This window comes from Monodelphis domestica, chromosome 3, assembly GCF_027887165.1.
Source record: "Monodelphis domestica isolate mMonDom1 chromosome 3, mMonDom1.pri, whole genome shotgun sequence".
NCBI lineage: Eukaryota > Metazoa > Chordata > Mammalia > Didelphimorphia > Didelphidae > Monodelphis > Monodelphis domestica.
Genome location: NC_077229.1, coordinates 362,057,380 through 362,079,272, shown reverse-complemented (window position 1 = coordinate 362,079,272; position 21,893 = coordinate 362,057,380). Strand labels below are relative to the sequence as shown.

The window sequence follows — 21,893 nt, the reverse complement described above, 5'->3', positions numbered from 1 at the left end:
GTTTTGCAGCATTTTCACCCAATCATTCTCATTCTGGTTCTGAGAAGCATTGTTTGAGTCATTGCATTGTATTGTGCTACTCATTGGGTTTTACATCACTCTTTTGTTTGGAATTCCTGCTTATAACAAGCCATATCCACATCAGAGTAATGCTTCTCTTTGTTACATTAATGCTATTTGGTTATTAATAATGACCCCTAGTACAAGAGCAGTGATGCTAGTAGCTATAATAAGCCTACAACAATTAAAAAAAATACCAAAGTTTGTTCTTATAAGAAATATTTAATAATGAGGTTCTCTTTTGTGTTTAATTTTCAACTAATGCAAAGAGTCAACTATTCTAAAACTATAACTCAAAAGAAAAACCGGTATAGTCTTGATTTATTGATTTTTTTTATTTCAAAAAATTCTTCATCATATGGGGAATCTTCTCTTGGAGAAGGGAAGGAAGAGTATGTTGTAGAGGGTGGAGAGTCTAAGTGATTTAAAAACAAAAGATCAATTTAATTTTTTTAAGTCTCAGTTTAAGAGCCACTTTCTACAATAAATCATTCTTGGAAGATTCACCCACTAGTTACCTAAAGTTTACATTGCATTTGTGTGTATGGATGGATGCATATATTACGTACCATCTCTCTTTCTTTGTCTCTCTGTCTCTGTCTCTCTGTCTCTGTCTCTGTCAGTGTCTGTGTCTGTATCTCTCTCTCTCTCTCTCTCTCTCTCTCTCTCTCTCTCTCTCTCTCTCTCTCAGATTTCTACCTTTAGATACATAAATACACATCCAGGAAAGCCAATTATTAATATTTTCAGTGTGAAACAAACAATTGTGGTATATTGGTACTTGATTTATTATTTTATTGATTATCTAGACTGAAAGTGTTAACAATGCAGATTAAAATTTAAGGTAAGGGTATATACTTTCTTTCCCCCTGAGATATTACTTGTTAAATATCTAACAATGCATCCTTATATTGCTTAAAAAACATTTCTTGTGCTCAGTGGGAGTGGAGTAAAAGGGTCAGTGAATGAATTCTTTACCAGATTGAAGAAATTGTGATTATAGGCAGACAATAATAATAATAAAGTTATTATTATTATTATTATTATTCACATTTTATTTTAGGATTTGCAAAATGTTCAACATCCTTTCTGTTATTTGAGTCTTATAACACAAATATATTACATGTACTATATAAACATACACACATAATATGTATTTTTGTTTGTGGATGTAGACACACATATATATGTATACGTACAAACATACATAAATATATAGATAGCTAGGTGGTAGAATACTTAGTTTGCCAAGCCAGGAGTAAGGAAGATTCATCTTTCTGAGTTCAAATCTGGCCCCAGACACTTACTATCTGTGTGAATTTGGGCAAGTCACTTAATCCTGTTTACCTTTGTTTTCTCATTGGTAAAATGACCTAAAGAGGGAAATAACAAACCACTTCAGAATCTTTGCCAAGAGAATCTCAAATGGAGTCACAAAGAGTTGGGCACAACTGAAGTGATTAAACAAAAATTATAACTATCTATCAATATATACTTAGATCTATAATCTATAATATATATCATATAATACAATCTATAATAGATCTATAAATATATGAATACATGTATGTGTATGTTTATATGTGTAAAAACATTTAAACACACATATATAAATAAGTATATTTTAAAATATATATAAATATATGCATTATATATAAATATAAATTTGATTTGGAATCAAAGGGTCTAGGTCCAAATATAAAATATAAAACAAGTATATTTTAGATATATGCATGTTTAAATGTGTTTACATATGTAACAAACACACACATATATAAAATATACTTATAATGTATATAATATAGAAAATCTGAGTGTGTGGATTTGTATATTTTTAAAATACATTTACATAAACTCACTTTATACATAATACATGAAGTTTATAGTCTCCCTAGTTAGAATGTGCTGTCCTTCATATCAGGGAAGTCACTTGTAAACAGGAAGAACTTCTTTCTTTCCAAGATGAACTTTTAAAATATGTGTATGTATGTGTATATATAAATATTCATATTTTTCCTGATATGATGCCCAAAGGACAATCAATTTAGTAGGTTTGGTCCATTAGATATTCATTTAAGTCAAATGTTTAAACTTCTCAATAATCTCTATTGATAAACAGATAGATAGATAGATAGATAGATAGATAGATAGATAGATAGATAGATGGATGGATAAATGGAAAGATAGATAAAGTATAGAAAGTTGAATAGCTGTATCTATAGTGCATATTCTAAGTTCCTTATTCTGAGTGATTTTTTTGACACTCTCCTATCTATCCAACCATATCCAATGCTACCTCCTATGATTAAATTTAATTGATTTTGACAAACATTCATTAATTACCAAGTACTGTGCTATGTATTAAGAATATGAAAACCACAGTGAAATAGTATCTCCACTCAAGGAGCTTGGTGTGGTTTTTGGTGTGGAGGAGAGTAGACAAAATGAACACAGGTAAAATACCAGGAAATTTTGTCTAAAAATACTCTACTTACTGCCTGGAGAAAGGAGATGAGTATATCATGATAAACGTCATAGAAGAAATAGCAGAAGAATTGAGTCATCCTTGAAGCAATGTGGAATACAAAGAAATTATGAATTTGAAATGCAGAAATCATACATTTCAAACATAGGGGAAATCTTGTATAAATGGAAAGGATAGGGAGTTTAATATCTTTAGAGGAACCGTTCCAATTTGGCAGGAATATAGAATTTGTTAAGAAGAGTATGAAATAAATTTGGAAAGACAGATGGGAGCCAAACTGTGAAGGACCTTATATGCTAGGCTAAGAGGTTTGGTTTTAATTTTAGAAGCAATGAGCTGGTACTTTTTGTGCAAAGCAGTGATATAGTCAGGCTTCTGACCTAGGATGATTATTTTGGCACCTGTATAAATGATGCATTGAAGAGGGGTAAAGAATAGAGGTAGGAAATAAAATTAGGAGGCTATTACAGAAAAGATATGATAGCATGAGATTGTGGTGGTTCTGTTAGTGGAAAGAATTGTCAAAAGATATGATATGATTTTATTTCCTCCATGAATTTTTCTCTAGTCAAAGGAATATGTGTCTTCTTTCAAAACATAATGAACCTGGAAATGTGTATTATATGATAATATATGGAAATAATGAGTTGCCATTTTGAGATTTCAAGTTTGAATTTATGGCAGAAATGACCCTAATCCTAATATTATTTCAGTTTAGGACTAATTTTGGGATGAAATTAGGCACTCACTGCTGTCATGGAACAGTTAACAAAAGGAGGTCTAATTGTTCTAACATAGCAACATAACATAGGTAACAAGTATACAAGTGACGTTTTATTTCTCCCTTTATGACTCCCCCAATCTATATATAAAAATCCATCTAGTTATCAAAGCAGGATAGAGTGCATCAAGTAATATTCAGGATCCAAGGCTCCCTACTGTCTGTGACTAGGATTTGTTATATTTATGTTATATTATATTTTATTTTATATATTTATTATTTATATTAAATAGTATATTTGTATTATATTTTATATTTTGGGTGACCAGGAAGGCCCTATGCCTGAGAGGACAATTTTGTCTATTATCAGTGAAAGCCAACATCTAAGGATTAGGGATTTAGAAGGATCTTGCAACTGTCCCTGTTATCAGGAAGGATTCAGGAAGAAGAGGAGGTAGGGAAACTGATAAATATTAGGGGCATCACAAATATTTACAGCATCTTCAGGGATACACAGTTGATCTTTTGAAGAACAGACTTTTGGCATTGAGGGAATGGAGTGGAGACTCTTTATCTAGACCAGTTTCTTCAGTATGTCTCATTCTGCAAAGCTGTTTTCTACTGTTAAACCATTTGTCATAATGTTCCCCAATCTGAAGTGTCCTTGCCATATATAGCCACCTCTCTAAATTATGCCACTCCTTCAGAGCCTGTTTCAGTTCTTATTCCCAGTTTTATCTGATTATCCTGAGGAAGATTTTTTTTCTTTATTCTCACAATAATCCTGCTGTTGGTTTTCAATCAGTTATTGCCTTGAATTGCAATTACTGTTTCATGCCTTTATGTACTTCAACAACTCTGTAAACTCCCTATACTTTCTTTTATAGGTCCTTTACTCCATAGACTAGCACTATATAGTTTCTCAAAAAAAGTATTGACCACAGAATAACATAACTTCAAATCATACACACTGAAACACACTCTTTGAAATGTGTTTGCTTTCATATTTTGCATTCATATTTTGCTTTCTGTGACCTTAAAGAAGGCAATTAAGCAATAATGATTCAGTGTACTTATTTGTTAATTTCATATCTATTGGGTGAAGATTAAATAATAAATATGATTTTAAAAGTTTTAACAACATACAAAAGGTGTTTAAAATGTTAATTAGTTTTCCATTATAGATTTTTTTTGCTTTTATCTAGTTCTATTTATATCATGAATATGCTAAATTAATCCTCTTTTTAGCTTTCTCCAAACTCAAATGTATGGAATACTAGATGTTTTAGATCATAACTGATAAGTAAATAGAATTTTCAACTTTAAAATGCTTAGTATTTTAACTGTTTTCTCTCACTTTTAAGAAGAGATATTGTCATATGTTTTAGTCTACACTTATGATTATGTATTTAATATTTATGAAGGGAAGAACATTGCCAAAAGCAATACCTCTAAATATAGTTATATCAAAAATGCATATCTAAATATTATACATATATTTAGTTCTTAGAACATACTGTATTTAATTCTTTCCCTTTGAAGTGGAACTAAAATCTTTATATATCAGAATGAAATAACACTGAGTTTTCTGCAGCTTTAAAAAACTGATGATTTGTGAATAAGTTATAAATCAAAAGTGAAATCTCTTAGGATAGATAACTTTTAATTTATGATATTTTCATGATATAATGATAACTATATTTCTCTTCATTTTCATAGAGAACATTGTGCTTAAATTAGATATGATTCATTCTAAACATTATTTTTGGTTAAATATTTAAATGGTAGATGGAAAGTTAAATAATATATATTTTTGTCTTCATAAGAGTAAATATAAATGCTTTCCATATAAATAAAAATAGTAGATGAATGGTATGTGCTTTAATCATGATTCATTAATTGTATGTTTATCAATATTGCACTTCAGCTACTGTAGTTTTAATTATTATGACATAAAACAGTGATACAATATAAATAGTGATATAGTATAAAAACATATGAAACATATCAAGAAGTCCTTAAGTAGATATTACTATACAAATTCATGTATCATGCTTTCATTTGTCAAGTTGTATTTTCTTTTATATAAGTAGTCCTGTTAAAAGTAATTAATTTGTTTATTAAATAATATGAAACATGAGTATTAAAATGACTTATTAACAACTATATTCCCTTTTCTCTAACCCTTTATCCTACCACAGTGCCTCTCTATACCCTTAGGTCTTAGTTAGGAAGTATTAGTCCTCTTTGATATCTTCCCATGATTCACTTCTAGGAAAATTTCTGTACCCATCTCTACGAGCCTACCTTACCTACTATCATTTAATTGCTGACATATAAATGACTTACCTAAACCACATCACCTTTTAAAACTACTCTTAGAAGCATGAAATTCAAATTAATTCACATTTCATAACTAGAAAGATGTTGTCAAAATTATTTAATGATTCATCTAAAAAAGTTGTTTCATGAACATTTTATCCAATAGAATACAACCCCAAACACCAAACTATCATTTCCAAATTATGTTCAACTATTTTCATTCTAAATTTGGAAGCATATATTAAAAATAAGAAAATCATTAGAGATGTATTAATATTATGTTATTTGATACTTTTAAAAATTCCATTATGGTTTTTACTTAGCAATGAAATGATTAGGCAATCCATAGTTATATTTCTGGGTCTAATTTTCAATTCAAAATTTTTCAAAACAGTATACACTCTGAAAGGGCTTAATGAATTATGAGAAGTTACATTATATTCAACTAATTGTGATTTAACCCAGCCCTCATTTCTTATAAAAATAAACACATTAGTCTATCTGAATGTCCACTGAGAAATAAAGGGGATCACCTGAGTTGCTGGTATTATGTCTTCTTTTTCCTTTTAATGGGGTTGCATATTTATATTTAAGCTTTACAAAATGCAAAAATAATGATAGCACAAGCCTTGTTTTCTTTGTGCTGTACACCAGAGAATGCTGAAATGAATTTTGCCTTGAGCAAGCTAAACATTTAAGGATTCTGTAGAGATCTCTTGCAGCTGCACAGCAAAAATACATTTCAGTTTTGTAATTATGTCCTGCTCAAAAAGTTTTTATTTTTTGTTGAGATTTTTGTAAAACAATATTTTATATAATTCATATTGAGATGTAAAAAGAAAATGACATTAATCTAAACATGATACATTTTTAATGCCATTTTATAGCTCTTCTGTAAATTCACATCTGTTCAATGGTGCTAAATTGAAATAGTTTAGCTGGAAAAAAAAACAAAACAAAAAAACTGGAACCAAGAATAGGCTTCTTATACATACTTTAGTGTTACCACAAGATGGCTCCAAAGCCCAAAAAATCTCATCCACCCTTTTTTTGGAAGCCCAAGTTAATAAAGAGGAAGATTTCCAGCTGAAAGTCAGGAGCTGTCCACCTTCTAATGGGTCAATAATTTATTAGCATAACCATATCTTGACCTTGTGATCAAGTGATGGAAACTAATTTATTTTCATTAAAAGTCAAGTAGTTACAGCATGCAAGCTCTAGTTGCCAATACATTTAGAGCAAGTAAAAGTGAAATTTGGGGGAAAGATGAATAATTCAGGATAATAAATTATCCAATCAGTTTTCTTATTCTAGTATTTTTGTTCTCATTCTCAATTTAAATTTAAATTATATAAACATTGGGTTAGGAAATGATCGTCTCAGGTCTCTCATATTCCCCAAAAGCACATTTAGGGGGAGGATTTTTTTCTTATATTAGAATCCTAAAAACAAAATTTTAAAAAGTTTGATTTCTTACCCATTGGAAAAGAAAGATACTACTGTGAGCCACATGTTGCTATAGTTTTAAAATGTAATGCTATCTATTTTTATTGTATTTTTATTTATGTATTTTGATCTGATCCTAAGCACTTGGGAATAATGAAGGCCTTGAATTTGATACCTCTCACCTAAAGCCCTAAGAAGTTATGATGACTCTTTCAAGGTCACACAGCCAGTATGTATCTAATATGGGGCTCTTCCTGTTTTGTAAGCAATTTTATATTCTCTCTTAGGAAGAGGAAAACTTTACTTACAACAGTATCAAAATTCCAAGTAGCATTAGCCTATCATTTCAAAGGGAAATTATATGATATGCCATTTTAACTAATAAAAACATGATTATGTCATGACTGATTTATAAATTAAATGTCAAAGACTATGATAAAATTGCACTGAAAACTGTGCTTTGTAGTGGCAAGTAAATAATACATAGGAATGTTTTATCTCAATGACAGAATAGCACTTGGATGACTAGCACATGCAGACTAATTTTCACTTCATCCAAATGAATTTGTTTAGTGTTTTTACGCTTTTGATAATAGCAAGCGTTTTCTTTGTCTGGAAGGTTATACATACAAATTTATGACTTTAAAAATTCCAATTATTAAAGTAGACGTCTCTATGAAGCAAAGATTTCTAAATGTGTTTTCTAAATTAATACTTAAAGCTGAAATATGAGACATTCTGTATCATCATGTTATTATACTGATAATGTTTCACTGAAGAGAATAATTAATCAATAGGAGTATCACACATACTGCTTCATGGACCAAGTTTGCTTTTAGAGACACAGAAGTAACTTCAAATGATTCTATAATGATCTGCTTTGACATGACAGTAAATTGCAATCTTCCTGGTAGAATTTAAGCTCCTTGAGGGCAAGGATTGCCTTTCACTTTGTCTTTTTATCCTTAGCACTTAGCAGATTGCTTAAAAAAGAGTAAGTATTTAATAAAGGCTTTTTGAATTATAGTGAATTTCATAAATTAGTATTGAATTGAATATCATCAATTGCCTAGAAAAAAGAATAAAAAATGGATCAAGTTCCAATTTCAAAAGAAGCTATATAATCTTGAAAATGAAGAATGAACCTTAGTTACATAAATAAAATATAATAAATCAAGTTTTCATTTGGAAAAGCTTTGCCTTCAGAGTTTAACTGCAATTTTTTAAGTTATAGTCTCTTTTATCTAATTAAGAAAGTAATAACCTCCTGACTTTTCTTAACTGTAATATGGATAAGCAAATTATTCTTAAGATTTATAGATATCAAAACATTTATAGGACTACTTTCATAATGCAATTCCTTTGTTCATCTTTTTTTTTTAATTCTCATTTCTCTGACCTCAGCAAGGAGACTCTGAAAGGAACCATTACTGCAATATATTCTGTAATGGCTCATGTGTTTCACCTGAATGAGTTTATGTGACTAACACAATCCACACTGGTTAGCTTTCTTCTTGTTCACTCTTTGCATCCTCCCTTCACTCCATGTTTAGAACAGTGATCTGTTAATCAACTATATTACGTCACTTTTGGATATGGACAGAATGATATTGTAACAGTAATGACTTTATATGCTACCCTCTTGTAAATAATTTTTGCTTTAGAAGTCAATAAAAAGTTAAAAAAAGAATAAAGCTAATTTATAGGAATCTGAATGATATTAATATTTAATATGTAGTTATGGTTATAGATCAGAGAACTTTTAACTAAAAGGAACTTTAGGAACTTAATAATCCTTTTTAATTTTAAAGAGAAGGGGAAAGGCAGAGAAAGAAGTGGTATCAATCACATTAAACATTTCACTATTATGTCTATCAGGTCTAAATCCACCTACATAAACAACTTGTCCAAAGTCACAGAAATGGGAAGAGGTAGAATTATGCCTACATTTTAATCTGGGAAGTACCTTATTAATAATAATACTAGAAAATCATATTTATATTGAACTTTAAAATTTTTTAAACTTTTTATGTTACTGCATTTAATCCTCACAATAACCCTGAGATTGGCCCTGTCATTATCTGTGCTTTGTAAAGGAACTGAGGGTGAAGGAGATTAAGTAACTAGGAGTCACAAGCTATGTAAGAGTCTGAGGCTCAATTCAAATATGTCTTCCCCACTTGAAATTCAAGCACTCTATCCACCATACTGCCTAAATAGTGAACTCTTTAATTTTGTCACTGAAAAAAACAAAAACAAAAGAAGGTTAAAGAGATGAATTAAATACATAATGGAGAACCAAAAGATTAGCAGAAGGAACTAGAATATAGATCTCAAAATTCTAAGATTGCATCTCCTTCCAATATACTATGTTATTTTATGACAGTCTAGTATTTGTTAAATGTTTTACCCGGTTTCCAACTGGAATAAAGATTGATAGGACTGTGATAGAAATGCAGATTGAAGGGTTCCATTCTTTACTTGATTTCCTTCATGAGATTTCTCTAATGTAAGCAATATTTGTATTCTACAACATGACAAACATAGAAATATGTATTATTGGATAAAATATGTACAGCCTGCTACCTTGGCTAGGGAGATGAAAGGGATGGGAGAGAGAAAAAACATAATTCATAAAATGACTGAGAAAACAATTATTAAAATTATATCAAAATGAAATTTTGAAAAAAATAAAATTAAAAAAATAAGTAATGGTAGGGACTAGACACATGATTCTATTGCTATTGAGAAATACTGGATGGGGAAAGTTATCTAACAATACTGCTGGACACCATCTGTAGTCTTAGAGAGCTGTCTAGACTCTATAACACTAAGTTAAATGAATTTCCCAAAAGCATGAGGCCAGTATGTGTCAGAGGCAAGAAATTAATCTTGTAAAAGTCTTATGAAAATAAAATTAATATCAGTGATGTTATACATTTAAGTCAACCACACATAAAAATAAGCAAAAGAAAATATCTTAACTACAATTGGTTTTTTAAAACTTTTTTTCCTTCTTTGAGGCTAAGTTAAGAATAGAGGATTAGATGATACTAATTCTTGAAAAATTCCATAAATATAAAGCCTACTTCAGTGTTGTTTTAGTATATGATTTGAGAAATCATCCTCAGCCTTCTTCAGTCCTCCTCTACCCTCAATCTTCATAACGGGGTCTAGGGTGGACCTTATAATTTTTCACATTGTTTTCAGCCTCTAGGACAGACAGATCATGCTCATATCTTCAAAAGATTCTAAGGAACAATTTTGTGGTTCCCATGTGTCACTATAGAAGCTACCAATACCAAGATATTTAGGAAATATGTTAGCATCTGTCTGGCCCTGAAATTGTTTTCTTCATCCTCCTTGCTCAGATCTAGCCACTGTGTCTTCCTCCTAGACCCATTTATTTGTACCTAGAGTGTCATTCAGCCATCTGTTTTTATATTTATTTCTCCAGATACAGTTTTGGGATTGCATTTATTTGGAGAAGTGGTGAACCTTAAGAAATTACTATCAGAATTTTGTTGATGCTTATTTATCCCAGTTTCTGAATCTTACCCCTCCACTTCAAACTGTTGAATCTATAATTATTATACCTGATACTATCTTGAATTGTAATTCATCGTATTTTCATTATTTTTTCCTAAAAACATCCCTGTTAAGGAATTGTTAGAGAATGTTAACAGCATACTTAAAAACATTATACAATGATGCAATACTTTCAATGGCCTAGTGAAATTTAAAATTAAAAATAAAAAGCATCATGTTTTACAAATTTATTGTTATATAACTATACTACTAAGCTAAATGCTTTTTATCATTCTATCATTGCATTTTCATTTTAAGCAAAAGCAAAAGGAAATTAAATGTAAAATTTCAGTTCATTAGTTTTCAAGAACCAAAATATCATTTTACTTTTGAAAAAGTAAGAAAAAACAATACTCTAGAAAATAACCTGATATTAACCAACTGGAAATTAAAATAGAGTAAGTTAGAAGTTATTTAGTTCACAAGAGAATTCACTGCTTTTTGACACAATATTACTTTGAATCAGAAGCTTTCCTTGTATATTTAATACAGTATGGCAAGATTCACTAACCCCCCAAATACTCATACATTTTAAGGATCAGATCTTTGGGTTAAGGGAACATACACGCACAAAGAATTATAAAGTTGTTCTTGAAAAATATTACTTTTAAAAAAGCTCCTCTTTTTTGGCATGGAGGGGGACTGAACATCCTTTGGATAGCTCTGGAAAATCAGTTGGCTACTGCAATAGCAAGTCCCTGGCTGTGCAATGCCTAACAAAAGCCCTTTCTATGTAATGCATAAAAAGGCCAGCTCTGGGAATTTGAAGTAAAGCCAGTAATCACCATGGTAGAACCAAATAATTGTTTTGTCTCCAACCCTGCTTCTTCCAGCCCCATGTCTATAGCAGCCATTCAGGACAACTCTGATTTTTTTTTTAAAAAGAGGGGAAAAAGTGTACTTTTAATGAGATTTTGCAAAAGGAGAACCTTTTATTAGGCCATGGATTTACTCCTGAAATGGTGAATGCAAAGGAGTGTAAAAGTTCTTTGCTAAGTGACAAACCTGGGGAAATTAGATTTAGATCTTCTTTTGAACAAAGCATAAGCTCCATCCTGTGGAGTGTGGTGAAGAGTAGGGACAATATATGTAAAAACATAGACTATTTAATTTAGTATAGAATTCAAGATTTTGAGCTGAGAAGGATCTTAGAAGTGGCATAGTCCAATGATTTATTTTACAAATTAGGAAAGTGAGTCTTGATCAAGAGGTAGGATTTGAACTCAAGTCCTAGGATTTCAAATCCAGAATTCTTTTCATTGTACTATACTATCTGTCTGATTGCTATTCTCAAAGAACTAACACCTCTGATTATTCAAAATTCATTGCTATAAAGTTATTAGTTACTTGATGTTCTTTATTGATCAAACCCAAGCAAAAAATGATCTCTTGGAGAAACTTCAATCTGAAATAAGTATTTACATAAAAGTTTAATTTGGAAATCCTGGAAACCAATATAAAGGAATAGCTAATATAATTTTTAAATAAATACAAACAATTAGAGGAATAAATTTTGATGCACATACATAATATTCTTTTCTTATCTATTTTTCAAAATAGTGTCTGTAGTATAAGATGTAAAGGACAGGAGTCTATAGTTTCTCATTCATACAGAACAGATTTTTTTCTCCAAATATAGACATATGCACTCCATAGAAATCTGCCTGTTGGTGGTTTTCACTCTTCAGAGACTCAACATATTGTAAAGCTACTCTGATAATACAATATAGTTTGAGACTACAGATCAGGAAGCAGTCTCAACTTATTTTGCTTTGGGAAGAAGTCAAGTAAAAATGAAAATTTTGTAGTTGTCTAACCTAATGTTTACTCTTATTCATCTGTTTTCAATTATTAAATTAAATTGAATTTTTAATTTCCCATAACAAATGAAAGGTATACCACTATTTAAGGAAGTAAAATAAAAATCTATATAATTCTCATTTTAGTACATGAAGAAGTTTCCTTTAGTGTGTTTTCAAAAGAACTTTCTGTTATATTCTAATAGAGTGCAAATAGATTTGAAAAAAATGTTTGGTATACAAATGTTACTTTTCACATACTTGATATTAAAAAATGAAAATGTGTTATATTTTCCCCTAAGGTCCTTCATATTATGTCAACATTCCTGACTTTAAAGCAATTATTTTCTGAACTTATCAATAAAATATGAGCCAAAATAATGATACCTTTTTTAGTTTTACATGGAAAGTTCTTAAATTTTCAAGCAACAGATAAGTGGTTATTTTCCCTTTCTGTCCCATATAAGATTCCTTCTATCTATCTAGCCATCTATCTATCTATCTTACATTTCTAATAATTAATCTTTGGAAATTGTTCTTACTACCTTTATAAGCAATGATAGAAAATTAAAAAAAGAATGAACTTCTCATTTTATAAAGTTATTGTCAATATTTATTACTTGAATTAACAGAAATAGCAAAGAAGGTGATAGGATTCAAGTCAAAATTTGTATTATTACATCTCTGATTAGATCTACTGAAATTATATGAATCTCAAATGTTTGTTCTTCATAATTTCAACTTTAAATAGAATGAATAAAAGGCTTCTAGGGTATTTTAAGTACGGTCTTACATAAGGAAAAAAAAACATTTTTGTTACAATTTAACCTTTTAATGTCAAGTATGCCTGCTTGTTTCTTAATATGAACCCATTTCTCCAGAATTCAGTGTCTTGTGTAACATTTACACAACTAGATCACCATATCTACATGAGTGAATCATTGAAGCAGCCAAAGTAAAGGTACGAGTCTTTTTTTTTATTAGTCAGCCAAACAATGTTAATAAATACATTTTTTAAAGTTTTATTTTACTTATTTTGTTGCCTTCGTTTTTTTTATTGCTATGCAAGTACAACTTTGTTTTCATTTGAACTCTTCAGTTAAGGGTTAAGGCCATTATGTGAATACTTTAGGGCAGTAAAAATGGGTTTAAATTCTACAGATTATTTAGTACATCATATTCGCTAGTCTATTACCCTGATTTCTGCTTCATATAGCTGGTATAAATACAAATGAAATTTAATATTAATGAAACTTCTCAAAAACAAGTCCTACCCCTGCCTCATCTGTTACACATTCCCACTAATGAGGTATCAGTTTACACTTACAGAGTCTGAGTAGTGGTGACATGTGTTTCTTACAGCAACCAACAAACTAAGAATATGCACATCTTAGGCAAAGTTGTTTCCAGGAAACTGGAGAATGATTTGTCTTATTTTTTTTTAAATTAGGACTCTGTCACAACTACTTCAATGTTCATTTTGTTAGAGTAAATAAACATTCATTTCATATTATTTCTTAATGTTCACCCTGACACCTGAATACAAGATCTCATTTATATGCATTCTACATTATGTTGATTTTTAAAAGTCATGTTGCTAATAAATATCACCTTGCTAGCGCTTTTTATAAGGATAGGTAATTGAATTGATGCCTACCCTTTATTACTTAAAAGCCTAAGGGTTATCATGCATACAAGGGATGCTTCCATTTTAAATAACTTGATTCTGTCAAGTTAAACTAAGGCATATGTTATGTTTTTTATGTGATAATGCAAAGCACTATGATAAGATAATGCAATAAATTCAATGTATAATATGGCAGATGATGGAACACAGGCAATAAAATCACAAGATTTACAAAAAGCATAATTACATATTGGGTAATATGATAAAACTTCACATGGGGAAGTATTTCAGTCAGGGAGTTCTGCTGCCACGAAAACCAAGAAGAGAACAGAAATAGCCTTATGAGCATCAGCACAGTTCTGTGCCTGTCTGGGCATTTCTTTTACAACTGAATTTTCTTGTTTGAAGTACAGATTGCCTTTTAGCCTATTGTTTCTTCTTTTCTAAAACCCTGATATATAATTTAATATAATTGAGATTTGTGTATTATGTTGAATAAAATATCTGAAATGAATTGAAATTTGTAGGGGAAAAATAAGAAAAATTTAAGACATAGGTAGAATTTTTAGGGAAAAGGTGGATTACAGTATTATCAATGAAGTTTCTAAGGGTTTGTCCTCCTCACCTACCTCCATGTAGTTCTATGATGCTCTGCTATGGCATTTTATCAATAAGAAGTCATTCTTTTAAAATATTTGGTGTCTGCTATTTTTTAAAAGTGAACATTTCCTAGGACTATGACACCTCAAAGATGAGGTTACAAATGCCTAACTATATTGTATTGTACCCTTTCTTATGACCAATGGAACAGTAATCATGTGTGTATGTGTGTGTGTGTGTGTGTGTGTGTGTGTGTGTTTCCAGATTAAAGAAAGAAGTTGGCAATCATGTCAAGGTCAAGGTAAAGAAGAGAATATAAATGTGAAGGAAAACATTAAAGTGAAATGTCTCTCTTGAAAAATATTCAAACAATGCATTTTAGGGAGGATCCTACATTCATAATAAATTCATAATAAAAAATTGTCCAGGACAAAATATCTGAGGTTAATTACATGTATTGAATAAAAATGATATGCTGAAGGGATATGTTCCATTGGTATTAAGTAGGTCCTAAAATTCTAAATTTTGAAATGTATTTTTCTTATGATCTATTTTTTTTTATTGCTGTACATAGAGCTAAGCCAGAAGAAATGTCAAAAGTACACAGTGGCCACAAGTGCTTTCTAAGGCCTTTCCAAGAGAAAAGCATCATTTAAAGGGGTATCATTTATGTGACCCAGAAGAGTAAGGTTGCTAGAGAGTAGGAATTGAGAAATATAGAAGACATAACCCCAGGTTGTTTGTAATGTCTGACAGGGTCCAAACTTTTTTTTGTTTTTCCTGTTTTTTATTGGCTTTCTCCCTTACTCCCTCCCGTTTTGAGTGAGAATTAATAAGTTTGGGGGCAATTCTTGGGGCTTAATAGGTCTTCCCTCTGTAACTTGTTGGTAGAAAGTGTGGATTGGAGTACAGGCATTATAAATAGTGGAAAGAACCTTATGACATAATCCAACAGATATAAAATTAATATATTTCATTAAGAAAGATGAGAAGGGTATTTTTGCTTAATAACTATCATAACTATTCATATTTATATCTATAAATAATGTATATTCCTAAAGAATATTATAAGGTTTGATGAATGAAATTATTTTGTTAAAAAGGTCACTAGAGTATCATGATGATTCTAATAGGTAAATATATTTCCCATGATAATCATTATTTTTGTGTATAAGATTTCATAATATCATTCTTTGTACGGTGCTTTTTCTTCGATAGGAATACTGGTTAGGACTGAATATGGTGAATGCTTATTAAAATGCTTAATCAATCTCACCATTGCTCAGATATCTTGGTTAAAATGAATGAGGTCATCTTTCATGTTATTTGCTTTTGAAAGTTCATTTAAAACATGAATGTTACACATAATGAAGTTAGTGAGGTAACTGTTATATTCCATGTCTAACTTGCTATAATTTAAGCATTTTTTCACCCATCTAAAAATTAAAAATATATCTTTGAAAAAAAACAATGTGTAGCTTTTAGTAATTGTTTTCACAACTGTCTTTTTCTCTATCTCACAAATATCCTCCATGCCAAATGACCAAAATTAGAATACTATTTGATCCACAGAATTATGTTATGACTACTAATTAGGAGCCTGAGTACTACTCTCAGTGCTAGCGCTTATGGTTTCTGAATATAATTAATCACTTATTATGCATCCCTATTACAAGTAATAACACTTAATAGAAACCTGCTTCCCTTTGTTGCTGAATCAGCACTATTAGACCAACGCTCAACCTGTGCTGCCACCTAGTGGCGCAATACGGTATAAAACTTAGATCCTCTCAGAGGCCAGCATATCATCACCTGCCTTCCCATCCGGCTGCAAATCTGGTTTAGAGACGTAGGAAATAACTCATCTGCACAAAAATCACCCAGATGAGACTCACTATGCTTCAGTCATTTGTTTTCCAAGGAAATCACATTAAGATCAGGAAATGGCTCCTGAGAGTTTGGAAAAGGTTGGCATTCATTTAAAATTAACCTTTGCAGCCTTCTCCACGCTGTTATTTAAGAAGAAGGATGAAACAATATCAAACCAGAGGAAAGCAGGATTATAAAACATCATTGCTCAGACCAATTTTCAGTTCCTCAGGAATGAACTGCTCTGGATAGCTAACCAATTATAATTCAACTCTTCCTCCCCCCTTTATATTTAGAGAAAGTATCCAGGCAGCTAATGAGGGTCTAAGAAGTATCAAGCTGAGATTACATAGAATCTTTGTAAACCAACTGCTAGGGTTTATAAAGTGTACAAATATAAAACTCACAACAGAGCCACATGGTATTTGCCAGAATGAGCAACTGTCACACATGTGGATACATATTATATTCATACCCCTTTGACATTTCACTGTACTGTGAGGGCTGTACTGTGACTGCAAACATAAACTGAGGGCACATGTGGCAGTGAAGTCAGTAAAATATAATCATGTACTCTACGCTGAAAGAGATTCACATTTAATGAAAGCAAGGATTCCTCCTCATGCTTTGAAACATACTAAAAGCTTTTCTGTCAAGTAGAATCTAACAATACACATTACAACATAAACAGACTTTTCATTCACATTGAGAAAAAAATCAAGGTGGGTTAAATCTGAAGAGTTCCCAAGGCATAAATAGGATTAGAAGACTATATTTGTTCCAAAAACTATTTCTCTCTCTCCTGCACAGCATACTGAATATATGAGCTGTGTTTAGTACTTGGTTGAGGGGCAAGGGGAGGGAGTAAGTAGGACTTATCTTTTCAACTCCCCAGGCTTTCTTTCTTTCCAAATTTGTACATCCTTCCCTTTTCTCCTTTATTATTTTAACCAAAAATGGAAATACTGATACATTCATGGAGTGTGAGATGATCACGAAAGTTCTATTTATTAAAAATCATCACCACACTAATGGGTGGGGGTGGGGTGAGAGAACACACTCTTGCCAAGTGTTATTCACCAAGAATATTATCTTAAAGCTACATTTTTCCCCTAGGAGGTAAAGTCTAGTAACATGTACATTGAAGAATAAAGCCTGTTGTCAGCATAAGACAGGCAGATCATTCTTAATATAGAGCCTTCAGAGGAGAGGAAAAAGAGGAGAGAAAAAAAAAGAATGCATCTCAAAACATCTCAGAAGTAATGGATGTGCAGTTTGGGATAATGGTGAGGCTTTTTACTGGAATGAAAAATGAAGATTATAGGAAACAGCTCCATTTATGTGGAAGCAAAAGATGATAGGTCAGTTTTAAGATGCTGGTTGGTGTTTGTCATTGATTGCACGTGTGGACTCCTTTTTTTTTAATGATAAGGAGATTGTAGGTTTGTCAAATGACAATTAGCATCAAAAGCAGTATTAGCTTATTACCATTCACCCAGCATACAATGCCATCAATAGTTACTTGTTGGGCACAAGCATTCATACCTACAATGTGCTGCATTAATTTAACCCCACATAAAATATGGATTTTATTGCAGCAGTGACAATAAATGCTGCAACTGCTGACTACATGTATTTAATCTCTTCTTTTACCTTCCATTGGCAGACTTAGAAGAGAACTGTTTATAGAGGAAATGTGGCTACTGTATTCCAATGAACATCAAGCCACTTCATGTATGTAGATGTTCACTGGCCACCTATCTGTTAAATCTAGGTATCTGTCATCACCTTGTCATTTCTATCCTGAACCCTTTGCATGTACCAAGAACTATTGGGTGTGAGTGAGTGTTAAGTAGGGAGGCATTCCATTCATAGGGATGCAAAGTAATGTGAGGGAGAGGGAGAGCAGGACGGTGTCATTTATAAAACGGACTCAACATCAAGGTGAGCATAGATTAGCACACATCCAAAAAAAAAAAAATCAATCACAGTTTTCTAACATCTTCTCGGCTAGCAGGAAGCCTAAAAGTATAATATCACGAACCCACTGTGGGATAAAATCAGCATCACCCATCGTTTTTAATGATGCACACAGTCATTCAAGGGACAAGGCGCACAAGCAGTCTTGTCTTTGGTCTTGTCACTACATGTGGGCTGTTTCCCCTTTTTCTTCTTTTAATTGAACCAAAGTTGAAGATCATTTTTGAATATCACTGTGCACCTCTTATTCGTGGCTTAAGAATATAAAGAGTTTTAAGTTTAAAAAAGAGAGAGAAAGAGAGAGAGGTGAAAAGCTCCTACCTTTGACTCTCCTTCTGGAGAAGGAAGTAGCATCCAACCCAAATAACGCCGAAGATTGTGTCACTATCTCCGCTTTTTGTTTGTTTTCTGCTGTAATTTTCTAAGCCCGGTTCTACTTGAATCTAACTCAAGCTTTTCCTCAGCATCACTTTTAACTCTGGACTGCAGGGAAGCGAAGCGAACTGGGGAGCTCTCTCTCTGATTGGCTTTCATTCAGAGCTTCTGATTAATACGGGGGAGGGGGGGAAAGCCACCAGCCCTTCCTCACTCACACCACACACGCACAGGCGCACACGCACGAACACACATATACACACGCACGCACGCACGCACACACACACACACACACACACACTCAGACAGACACACAGAGCAGAGAAAGGTTCTGCTGATAGAGCTACCGCACTTGCCATGGGAAGGTTAGAGCCTGGGGAAGTGCAGCCTTTTCCAAGCACACTGTGATTTGCAAGTGAATGCGGTGGGAGGGTACATGCAGAGAGGAGGTCTTTGGGTGACAAACTTCCCCTCCCCCTCAGGAGAGAAAGGCTCTCTGTGTTGAAGTAGAAGGTAATCAGCCTAATCTAATCTGTTCTTCTTTGTAATAAAATTGGAGGAAAATGACTTCTTGTTGTTGTTGTTGTTGTTGTTTTATTTTTTTTATTTTAAATAAAAAAGAAGAAATTTATTTTCCTTTCTCATAAGTGATGGTGCCAATCTATTATGCCAAGGCATTGAAAGAAAATGTATTAACAGTGTGCCAACTTAAATTACAACCAGCTCTGATATGTAACCAGAGTGATTCTTTTGTGGATTTATTTGCCTTTTTTTGCTTTCAGTTACTCTCTCTCTCTCTCTGTCTCTCTGTCTCTCTGTCTCTCTGTTTCTCTCTCTCTCTCTCTCTGTCTCTCTCTCTGTCTCTCTCTCTGTCTCTCTCTCTCCAGACCTGTGCCTGGCTTATTCACATTCTTCCCCATCTCTTCTGCTCATCCTTGTACTGTGTGAGTCACCCCTGTTTACCTCTACCAAAGGTTTCTTAGACATTCCTTATTTACTTTATTTATTCTGATTTCTGCCTGCACTATATTCATTTTATGAACATTTGGAGACTTTTGCAGTTTTACTTTTTATAAATATAATCCTTTTGGCAGATTTAAACTGCAATTATTGATGAGGCAAAGTACAACAAATTCTACTCAGCACAATCTATCCTGAACAAATGGTAAAACCAGTCCTTCCTGACATTGTAGAGAAACTGTTTTGTGTCCATATGTAAATATGCAGAGATATAACCTGCTATCTTCTTTAAAGTAATAATAGTCAGCCCAGATGAAGCCAATGGATGTCAGTGTTGTTCCATGGTAAAATGAGAATCTTTGCATGTTTCTGGCTACAATTAGTTTGTTTTTAAAAGGGAATGTTTAAATTTAAAAAAGGATCTTAAAAAAAACATACAAATAAATCATCAAAGCCACTTCTTCATATTTCCTTTCATTTGTTTGTTTGCTTTTGTAATAGATGAAAGAACCAAAGATGAGAAGTCAAATGACTTGTCCAAGGTCAAACTACTAGTTAGTGCCATAATTAAGGACTAGATTCCAAAGCGTCTGTCACTAAGGGGATCTTAATATGGAGTGTGAAATTGATTTTTAAAAATAACCATTTCAATATGATCAATTAACTTTGTAATCTTGTTTCTTTTTCATATAATTAAATATATTCTGAGAATGTTCTATAGGCTTCATCTGACTTCCAAGATACACACACACACAAAAGAATAACTTTCTCTTGTCAAAGATTATCTTATTGCTAGAAGCTATTATTTTATAATAGTATACATTAGTAAATGCAATGCATAAAACCCTGGCAATTCTGTTGGTACATATTTGTTTAATCAAGTTGTGTGTTTTAAATAGGAAAAGACTCAAGACATAAAAATTGATAAAGAACTTCTAAATATGCTTTTAAAATGGTATAGTGTCATGACCTTTGTAGTACTGCACAAATTTAAAATGCTGAATGTATTTAAAAATAAAAGAATCTAACTTATCAAAATGTTTGCTTGAATAAAATGCTAAACACCAAAAAATTTCCTTTAGCATTATGAACTTAAAAATCATTTCATCTTTTTTGTATACATCGTATCCCTAATTAAACTGTGAACTCCTTGAGAACAGAGATTTAGCCATCATATCTCTCTACAAATATCTGTAATCATAGCTTATATTTAAAGAAGGAACTTAATATTTCTTGGTTCTGTTTTTGAGAAATAAAATTCAAAAAACTTATTTTGATACACAGAAGATTCAAGTTGATGAGAGATGGTGAGAGACTTTTTCTCTAGATAATACCACATACCTCACTAGAGAATAAGCTCAGTTTTACTTTCTATATCCTGTCTGTTTTTATTACATAGGCACATCATTTTAAGATATCACGGAAAGAATGTGTGTATGAGATGGGGTATATTTCATCTTATCCAGCAAGGATTAATTGACCTCCATTATAAGATGGTATCGGCCTAGAAAAAAGGATTATGGCAAAAATCTCATGTATTTTATAATTATTGATGCTTTTGCTTTAATGGGGAATAAGTAATTTTAAAAATTACTCTTTTTTATACAATTTGACCTTCAAATTACAACTTATTCATCATTGCAGTAAATAATTTCCAGGCTATTAGATCAGGTCTCTGAAAACACCACTTAAAATATAAAATTTTTTGCCATCTACATTATATGAAGTTAGGGAAAATACTAAATATAAAATTTTAATAGCATAAAACCAAAGAAAATGGCACAGAATCTTCCTTGTCCCTTTCCTCATACTGTCTTCCAAAAAAATGTGCCTGGGATTCTTTAAAATTCACCTCCTCCTTCCTTCACATTCAATCCTAGATATTAAATATAAACCAGCTGTTAGAAATTAGTGTGTATTCCTCTGTTAATTTTTAAGTGTCATTAACTAAAAACATGTTTTGTGCACTTGCTCTACAGATGGTAGTATGATTTTTAGGGTGTATTAAAATATCAATGTCTGGCCCTCTAAGTGGCTGCTAATTTAGTGGTTTAAAGGATC

General features: G+C 31.8%; 1 protein-coding gene across 2 annotated transcripts in view; it reads right to left on the bottom strand.

Annotated features, from left to right (window-relative positions):
* The window catches only part of LOC100015273 (cadherin-10), a 298,482-nt gene extending 279,193 nt beyond the window's left edge, over nucleotides 1-19,289 (bottom strand). The window contains exon 1 of one of the 2 annotated variants that reach the window (XM_007486838.3): nucleotides 18,819-19,289. The gene's annotated coding sequence lies outside the window, so the exon portion shown is untranslated. The remainder of the gene's footprint in view (nucleotides 1-18,818) is intronic. The other variant, XM_001364738.4, reaches the window with a different exon arrangement.
* Nucleotides 19,290-21,893: the final 2,604 nt, after the last annotated feature.